The sequence below is a fragment of the Miniopterus schreibersii genome (assembly GCF_964146895.1).
Source record: "Miniopterus schreibersii genome assembly, chromosome: 7".
NCBI lineage: Eukaryota > Metazoa > Chordata > Mammalia > Chiroptera > Miniopteridae > Miniopterus > Miniopterus schreibersii.
Genome location: NC_138108.1, coordinates 26,758,762 through 26,767,745, shown reverse-complemented (window position 1 = coordinate 26,767,745; position 8,984 = coordinate 26,758,762). Strand labels below are relative to the sequence as shown.

General features: G+C 43.4%; 1 protein-coding gene across 2 annotated transcripts in view; it reads left to right on the top strand.

The window, feature by feature from the left end:
* Positions 1-1,039: 1,039 nt before the first annotated feature.
* The window catches only part of SLC39A10 (solute carrier family 39 member 10), a 36,545-nt gene continuing 28,600 nt past the window's right edge, over positions 1,040-8,984 (top strand). Inside the window, exon 1 of one of the 2 annotated variants that reach the window (XM_081142083.1) lies at positions 1,040-1,379. The gene's annotated coding sequence lies outside the window, so the exon portion shown is untranslated. Of the gene's footprint in view, positions 1,380-2,447; positions 2,578-8,984 lie in introns of those variants that run through there. The other variant, XM_081142084.1, reaches the window with a different exon arrangement.

Below are 8,984 nucleotides of genomic sequence, written 5' to 3'. Positions count from 1 at the left end.
GTGAGACATGAAACTGGGGACTCAGACCCATCTCTTTCCTCTACACCTCAGGTCTTCTCCCCTTGCCTAACAGCAGCCCTGGAAACCGGGCACAAATGGAATTTTTCCAAACAAGAAAAAAAAAGGGGGTATGAGAATCTTAGTATCCTGGCAGTCAGTAGGCATTTATTAAGCTCCTTCAAGATGTTCTTTGTAGAGATACAAAACCAAACCGAACAACCTTCCTTCATAAAGGTGAACCAGAAGAGCAAAAACATGGAGCCGCACTCTGATGGATCAGTAAGGCCCTCGCCAGAGTCTATTAAGTAGATTTTGGCTGGATGCAGAAACAGCCATCAGGCAGAGCACAGATAAGCCTCACCATGGAGATGCAGCAAGTGCCAAGAATCAGAGCGACGGAGCAAGGGAAGGTGCCCAGAGCCACCTTTTAGGAAGGCATGGGCTGTGACTTGCTTAAGAAGAGGGGAGGTGACAATTCGGGTGGCAGGCGTGGCGCGAGCAAAGGAATGGGAGCAAGCATGCACACGATGTAGCGAGGAGTCCCTGGAATTGCTCGGCTGATCGGGAGTTTTTGCCATTGGCTGGGTGTTAAGAAATACCACGTTAAGCAGTAGGAGGTGGTGGAAAACCGTGGAAAGCTGTCGAAGGCCTCAAGGGTTTCCCAAGGGCGTCCCATGCTCTCTGGACCCAACCTTTTCTTCAGGCCTGGGAGGCGGCTTTACAATAAATTGGGGGGGGAGGGGGGAGAACTATGCAAAAGGAGGCGCACCCGGCACTAAACAAATACTAGCTTTTTGCCCTGAGACGCAAAGAGCGCTTTAAGCACGGGCAGGAGTTAAACGAACGCGGAGGTTCAGCTCGTTCGGCGACACACGTCCCATCGGTCGGTCTGAAACCTGCTCGGAGCCTCCCCGCCCGCGCTCACTGCGCATCCGCCGCGGGCCGCCGCAGGCGACGCGCGGAGCCGCCGAAGGGAGCGGCGCGGGCGCTCCGCGCATGCGTCAGAGGCCGCCCCGACTCCCCCGCCTCGTTCTTTCTTGTAACAAAACTAGCGCGGAGCCGCGAGTTCCGCAGTTTGCGTAGGCTCGAGAGTCCTCGCGCTCCGCCTGTCCCGCGGAATCCGCGAGCGCCATCTGCGTTATCCTAAGCCGGCGGCCGGGCGATGCAGTACGCCCAGAGCGTAGCACCCATGAGGCGGGCCGGGTGCGGCTGCGCAGGGACCTGAGTGAGCTTTGTACGCCGCTGGCGTAGAGCGGTGTCTGACGCGCGCGCCTCCGCGACGCAGTTAGCGCAGCCAGCTTTGGTGAATACACGGTTTGGTGCAGCCGGGGTTTTTGGTACCGAGCGGAGAGGAGATGCACACGGCACTCGAGTGTGAGGTAACTATAAAACCCCGATTTGTTTACATTCCCTCCCCCAGAACCGGCCCCAAGCGCGGCGGAGGCTGCGAGTCCCGGGACGGCGGGGGGAGGAAGGGAGACGCGAACCTGGGCGCCGCGGCCGGGGGGCCCTCGGGGATCCGGGCGCCGGAGTTCCCGCAGCAGCTGCAGCAGGAGGCGGCGAGCCGAGCCGAGCGCGTGGGGCGGCGCGCGGGCAGCCGCGGCTTCTCGTGCGCGCTGCGAGCGGCCCCGGGCTTGGCGGCCGGGCAGCCTCGGCCCCGCGCGCGGGACACCGCGCGCGACTTAGCTCCTGCGGGGCCGGGGGCGGCGTGGGCAGGGAGGGAGCGACCGGCGGGCGGCGGCGGGTAGGGGCTGCGCGCGGGCTGCCCGGGCCGAGGGTGGGAGGATCCCCAGTCAGGTCTTGGGGGCCTTGGGGTGGGGTCCCGCCCTCGGTTCTCCCTCCCGCCCTCCCCTCTGGTCTCGGTGGGGTCGGGCGGGGGCCCCGGGATGGAGCCGGCGCCGCAGTTCCGGCCCCGGGAGGCTAACGGACGGCGGTACCTGCGCCCCGACCGCGGAGGCCTCGTGGGGGCTCGTTTTCTCCCAGACCGGCCGGGAGGCCGGGGCGGGGCGCGCAGGGGAGTGAGCCGAGGCCTGCGGGGTCCCCGGAGCGGGGGGCGCGGGGGCTGGGTCGGGTGGGGGCCGGCGGGCGGGGGGGGCGCCGCAGCCCGGCTTTGTTCTGAGAGCCCTTGGCCGCGGGGCCGCGGCGGAACGCGTGGGGAAGCCATCGCGGCCACCGTCCCCGGGCCGGACCTGCTCCACTCCCACGGTTCCTCCCTTGGGGCCCCCGAGGGTCCCGGCCGGGAAGGGGGCCGTGGGGGCGCCCGCCGGGGCTGCGGGAGCCGTTCACGTGGGCGCCTGCCCGCGTGGGCCGGCCTCGGGGAGGGTCGCTCCCCCGGGCCCCCGCTTTAAGTAATAAAGAGTGACATTAAAGCTCATAACTTTTACAGAGTGGTAGGCGAGGCGGTGATCCTGTCGTTTTTAACTTTCATTTAATGTATTTCGCTGTTCAGTACCGTGGAACTGACTCATTCTTGATGGACCTAAACTGGCACGTGACGGGTTTAAATTTCGTGTGTGTGTGTGTTGGATTCGTCTCTAAATTCTACATAAGAACAAGCAAGTACTGGAGATTTAGAAGGTAGTTAATTTTGTTAAGACCAGTCCTTAAGTCAGACTTTCATAAGGACTTCCTATTATACAAATTTTGGATATCCTCTGTCACTTGTTCAAGACCTGGGGTGTCCATGCCAGACAATCCACATCCCTGCCCTCACTGAATATTCTAGCAGGGAGAGAGAAATACATAGTAACAGTGATTTGAATAAAATAAATAAAACAGTGATGTTACTGGAGGGACTTTTTAAAACTTTTTTGAGTGGTGAACCTCAGAATGATATTTTTAAGTGTACAAAATGCATAGGATTACAACAGAAGCCAATTATATTGACATAATTATTAAAATATTAAGTATGATGAAGTGATCGGTGTTTCAGTAAAGCATTAAATAGCAGGTCTGATTATGACTAATTCAAACTATCAGGGACTGTAAATGATCTTTAAAAGACTTGATTTCTAATGATAAGTATTAGGTACTGTATATTACTTTGATTTTTGCTTATATTCATAACTGAACTAAATTTCAGAGATTAACTAAAAGTAATGTGTTTTTTTTCCGTATCAGACTTGACACACCCGAATTCAATATACAGACTCCTGGTTAAGAACTCCTGTGCAGGGAGGACTTGGTGCTACTTTAAAAGAAGTTGTTAGGGAAACCCTTTCTTACGAGGTGTCATCAGTAATATATTACATGATAAACTGTACTTGTTCTTCCTGTTAGGTTATATTCATTCCACTAACAGCTTAAAAACTATATACAGTTCTTCACCTTTTTTGAGCACCTAATTTGAAGTATTTTCAGAGGCCTCAAGTTTAGTATGCAAATACTGTTACTTCCAGCACTACTGGGGGGGCGGGGTAACTGAGATATGGAGAATATAGGCCATAGGTGTCATAGCAAGGGAAATTACTCAGCGGGAATGGCCATTTGCTTTTAAAGAGAATTTACCTTGTTCTGTTCCCTCCTCTCATCTGCCCTCAGTACTGGCAAGAATTTACAGTTTTGGAGTAAGACTTAAGGTTCAAAACCCTAGCCCATTATTAACGAGTTTGGTTACTTTGAACAAGTTACTTTATCTTAATCTTTTTTTTATCTGTGAACTTGGAAGTACTAAAAAAATCCTACCTCATGGGTTTATTGTTACCATTAAATGACATAGGAACCAAAGGGCTGCAGATAATTAATTTTACCTTTTTAAAAATAATGAATATTGCAGTTTTTTAGTGATTGAAAGACTACTTTCTGTTTTCCCCCAATACTTTGTTACCCCTAGAATGAGGTTTAATGGTCTCTTCTGGGCCTTTGCAGTGATAGTTATCCTACTGTTATTCTCTTATATGTAATAACCCACAGAATTTTTTCTGCTTCTCTTGCATTTTCTAACTTAAAATTACATACACACATCTTGTTTTCCCTGCCTGACTAAAATCCTTGAGGGGCACTTTTTCCACAGCATTTTGTCACATGTTCATGACACAAGTGAATTCAAAGCTTGGTTGTCAAGCTCCTTAATCAAATTTAAGTGTAGTACACCACAGATTTATCATTAGCCCAAAGAAGTACTTCAGATATAAATGCCAGTCCTTGTCTATGTAGTGCCTACTTTAAGAATGGAAATACCATGGGTTTGCGTTGTTTTATATCAAAAGGACATTATTGCTAGTGCATTTTTAGGCTGATAATCACAAGATGTAAAACAGGACACAGTAGAAGAGGGAAAAGAAGTGTAGGCAATCAAAACAGAAAACTCGTTTTTTTTCTTTATAAGTTTTATAAACCTATAAAGTCATCTTTCATTAAATAGTAAAATTTTCATTAAAATCTTCAGCTTAAAGTTTTTAAGTTAGAAGAGTGTCCAGTCTGTCCCAATAGTTTGATGCTGCCCCCTAGTGTTTCAGTCCCTTTGAAGTTTTCTTGAGTTTAGCTTCACCTCCTAAAACAAGATCTATTTAAATTACAGTTAGATTTCTTAGTGCTGTATGTCTAGTCTACTAGGCATTTCCTCTAGCTGCTGGTTAATGTTTCTAATAAGATAGACATAGTCATTTTGAATTAGTTAATTTTGATTGCTTTAAGTCCCTAATTTTCCAATGGGGGGTGAGTTTTGTGTGGAGATAAAAAACAGTACAATGCCAAATTTCCTTGCAAGAGGATACAGGGGATTTTTCAAAGCAGGAAGAGGGATATATGTTAATGTATCTATGAAATTAGCTTTGTATATAAATAACAGCAATTTTATTAATCTGGGCTTTGTCTTAAAAAGAGTAATATGAAAATTTGCTTTTGGGCACTGGCTCGGTTGGTGCATTGTCCTGTGCCCCAAAGGATGGTGGGTTCAGTTCCCGGTCAGGGCGCTTGTGGGAGGCAACCAGTCGGTATTTCTCTTTCACATTGATGTCTCTCTCTCAATCTCAATAAAGACACCCTTGGGTGAGGGTAAAAGATTGCTTTCTGGATCAGTTTAACTTTGTATTGCCTTGACTGTACTGAAAATAAAATTGAAAATGCTAAAATAGCATGGATGGTGAGCTTTTTTTTTTAAAAGTTTAATTTTATTTTAAGCTATGACTTTTATAGCAGGATCTTTGAAAAATAGTCTCTAGGACCTTTAATAACCACAAGATTTCCTGTAGTCATTTATGTAAACTAAAGTTTCACATTATGCCAGGTACCAATATTCCAAACTACTTTTATTTTTTATTCGTAAATTCTGTGAGTGAGCCACACAGTAACTTTTAGATTTTTTCCAAAATAAGCAAATAGATTCTCAAAAATCTACCACAATCATAGTATTCAAAAGTATGTTCAGTAGGTATAAAGGCTATTTATAACTGAAATTATAAAGATTTAAATAACAATAGCATTCAAATGATTTCCAGTTGCTTAAGAGACCATACTTAATGTTCAGACATTAGAACACAATTTCTTGTATAGTGTCAAATTTTATTTTTCTATTCTCTTATCAGGTCTTTTTTGGGGTTTTTTTGGTTGGCAGATAAAAGGATTGGATATTTTAATAGATTTTTCATATTAGATATTTCATGCTAAAAGATGTTATTAGAATGGGGTGGTGGTGGTATTTATAGGTATAAGTATAAAATCTAAAAATCTTCTTTTAAATTATATTCTCTAAGAATTTTAATAGTCTTTCTCCATATCTTGGAATTATCCAAGCAAGTAAAATAATAGCACAAATTGGAATTAAAATGATTGCATTATTGTGATTAAACTCTACAAATGCTTGTGGAAAATCTTGAAACAGTAATTTATTTTCTTCCACATGTGACATAATGGAATTTTGTTTAACAAACTTTTTTAAGATTTATAATTGCTGACTTTTAGCTTTAATTTTTTTTCAAAGTTGTACGTGAGTGTAGTTTAAAGAATTAAATAGTTCTGTGAAATTTTTAGGGAAAAGGAAAAAAATTCGTCCCCTTTTATATTCTTCTGCCTAGAGAAACCGGGAACTCCTTTAGATGATGATTTTGCTACTCACTGCCGCGTCTCCAACATGTTCATTACTTGTTCATTTTCAATTTTAGCCATTATGTGTTTAATGAAAGATGAGGATTTAGCATTATTTCCATCTCTATATACCTTCCCATTTTCTGTACCCCAGTATTTGAGGACAATTATATTGTAATTTTGTTTTAGAGTAGTAGTTAGCGTTACATTTTTATGACTGTAAATGTTATTTACAACTGAGGCATTATAATAAATTGTTTCCTTTTGTGCACTACTTTGTTTTTGTGGCATTAATAATTTTCTTATGTTTTTTTTCTTTTTTCTTTTTGTGTGTGCCTGTATCACAAAACCTACCCCAGGTCTGAGTCAGAATGTAGCTTTATAAGAAAAGGGACTGTACCCTCAGAAGCCTCTATGTTTATAGAAGAATTTATGTAGTTTTTTTGTTTGTCTTTTTTTAAATCCTCACCAGAGGATATTTTTTCCATTGCTTTTCAGAGAGAGGGGAAGGGGGGGAAGGAGGGAGAGGGAGAGGGAGAGAGAGAGAGAGAGAGAGAAAGAGAGAGAGAAAGAGAGAAACAGAAACACCAGTGTGAGAGAGATGCACCCTGACCAGGGCTGGGGACAAGCCTGAAACCAGGGTATGTGCCCTTAGCTGGAATCAGATCCGGGACCCTTCATTCACAGGTTAGCGCTCTAATCACTGAGCCAAACCTGCTAGGGCTATGTAGTTTTTTTATACAGGATAGGGCAAAACAGTTTATTTTATTATTATTATTTTAATATATTTTTATTGATTTCAGAGAGAGGAAGGGAGAGAGAGAGAGGGAAACATCAATGAGAGAGAGTCATTGATCTGCTGCCTCCTGCACACCCCCTGCTGGGGATCGAGCCTGCAACCCCGGCATGTGCCCTGCCCCAGAATCAAACCGCAATCTCCTGGATCATAAGTCAGTGTTCAACTGCTGAGCCACACAGGCTGGGCTTATTATTATTTATTAACTATTCCTTTCCTTATGAACAACTGTAAATCTACTTTTGCCCCTCACCCTGTGTATTGGACATTGTTAAAGTTAATGATTTATCGATAATGAAATTGGTAGTTTGCTAGTAAAAATTAAGTAGCTTTGACATTTGAATTACACTTTTGTAAGAGTCTACTAAATGGCAGAACTGAATCATTTTACTTTGTTTTTGTGGCATTAATTTTATGGCATTAATAATCCAATTAAGAGGATCTTGGTGGTATTATGCTAAGCAAAATAAACCATTCAAAGACAAATATCACATGATCTCACTCACATGTGGAATCTAATGAACAGAATAAACTGATGAACAAAATCGATCCAGAGACCTTAGAAGCATGGAAAAGACTGACGAATCTCAGAGGGAAAGGGGGAAGAGGAAGGGGGCGATTAACCAAAGAATTTATATACATAACCCATGGACACAGACAATAGTGCAGTAAAGGCTGGGGAAGGAGACGGGTGTGGGGTGGAGGGAGTCAGTGGGGAAAAAGGGACATCTGTAATACTTTCAACAATAAAAGATAAATTTAAAAAACAACTTGATGGTTTATAGTAATTATAAGGATAGCTAAAAAAGTCTCTGCTGTCAGCCATCAGAATATGTTAATGTTATAAAAAGATTGCCCTGAGCATTCTGTGGAATTTTTTTTTTTTTTTAACCTCATGGAAAGGAAAGGTAATTTTACCTGACTACTTATGAATGGCAGGCTGGTGTAAAATCAGAGATGTATAAAAGTGACAAGATGCTCAAAAAGGAAAACACAAAGGGAAGAGGGAAGATGGATGGATTTGAGGCGGTGGCAGTAATTAGAATGACGGTGATGTGTTAAAAGAGAACACCTCTCTGCTCTGCAGGTTGAAGATAAATGCTTCAGCTTTGGATATGGTTGTGCAAGGATGGAATGGTTGAAGTAACAGCAAGATTCTTGAGACAGGGAACCAATCTGAGGATGAGAAGGAGCTTGGATTTTTGATCATGTAATTGTCGTGGAACACTCATTTCTCCTAACTTCTTTTTATATGGAAATTCCCTCTTTTGTTTGAAAATTTCCTCTTTGTTTAGTTGATCTATTATTTGTAACCAAAGCATCCTATTACAAGGTAGTTAATATTTTAAAAAATTAAAAATATTACAGTAAGGATTCTTGAATTGGTGTGTTCCTTGTCCCTAAGTGCAACAGTTTCTCCAGGGTAGATAGAAGTGGAATTTGGGAGCTATAGAGTGTGTTCATATTCAGCTTCAGTAGATGTCAAATTGCTCCCCAAAATGGTTGTGCCAATATATACAACCATCAGCTGTGTAAGGTGTTTTCTATTTCTCTTTATTACATCTTTGCTTAACACCTGGTATTGTCAGATACTAATTTTTATCAATTTTTTGTACATTATCCTAGATTTTTAGTAATCATATAGATGCTCAACCAGCTGTCCTGTTCATATCCTTTGTATACTTGTCTATGCAATATTGGAGTTTTTTTGTCATTGTTTTAAATCCTCACTTGAGGATATTTTTTCCATTGCTTTTTTTTTTCTTCTTTCTTTTTTAGAGAGTGTGGAAAGAAGGGGGGAGTGGGGGAGAGAGAAATATGGGCATGAAAGACAGATTGGTTGCCTCCCATATGCTCCCCAACCAGGGCGGCTCCCTGACCAGGGCCAAAGAATGAACCACAACCAAGATACGTGCCCTTGACTGGGAATCAAACCCGAGACCCTTCAGATTATGGGCCAACACTCTAACCACTGAGCCAAAGCAGCAGGGCATTATTGGAGTTTTTTTGTGTGTATATATGTGTTCTTTATATTCTAGATAATGATTTTTATATGCATTGCTTATATATGCACATTGCAAATGTCTTATAGAGTAAGGATTGTCATAAGCTTTGTTTATGGTGTTCTTTATTGTAGAGTAGTACTTAAAGAACTTAGTATAAT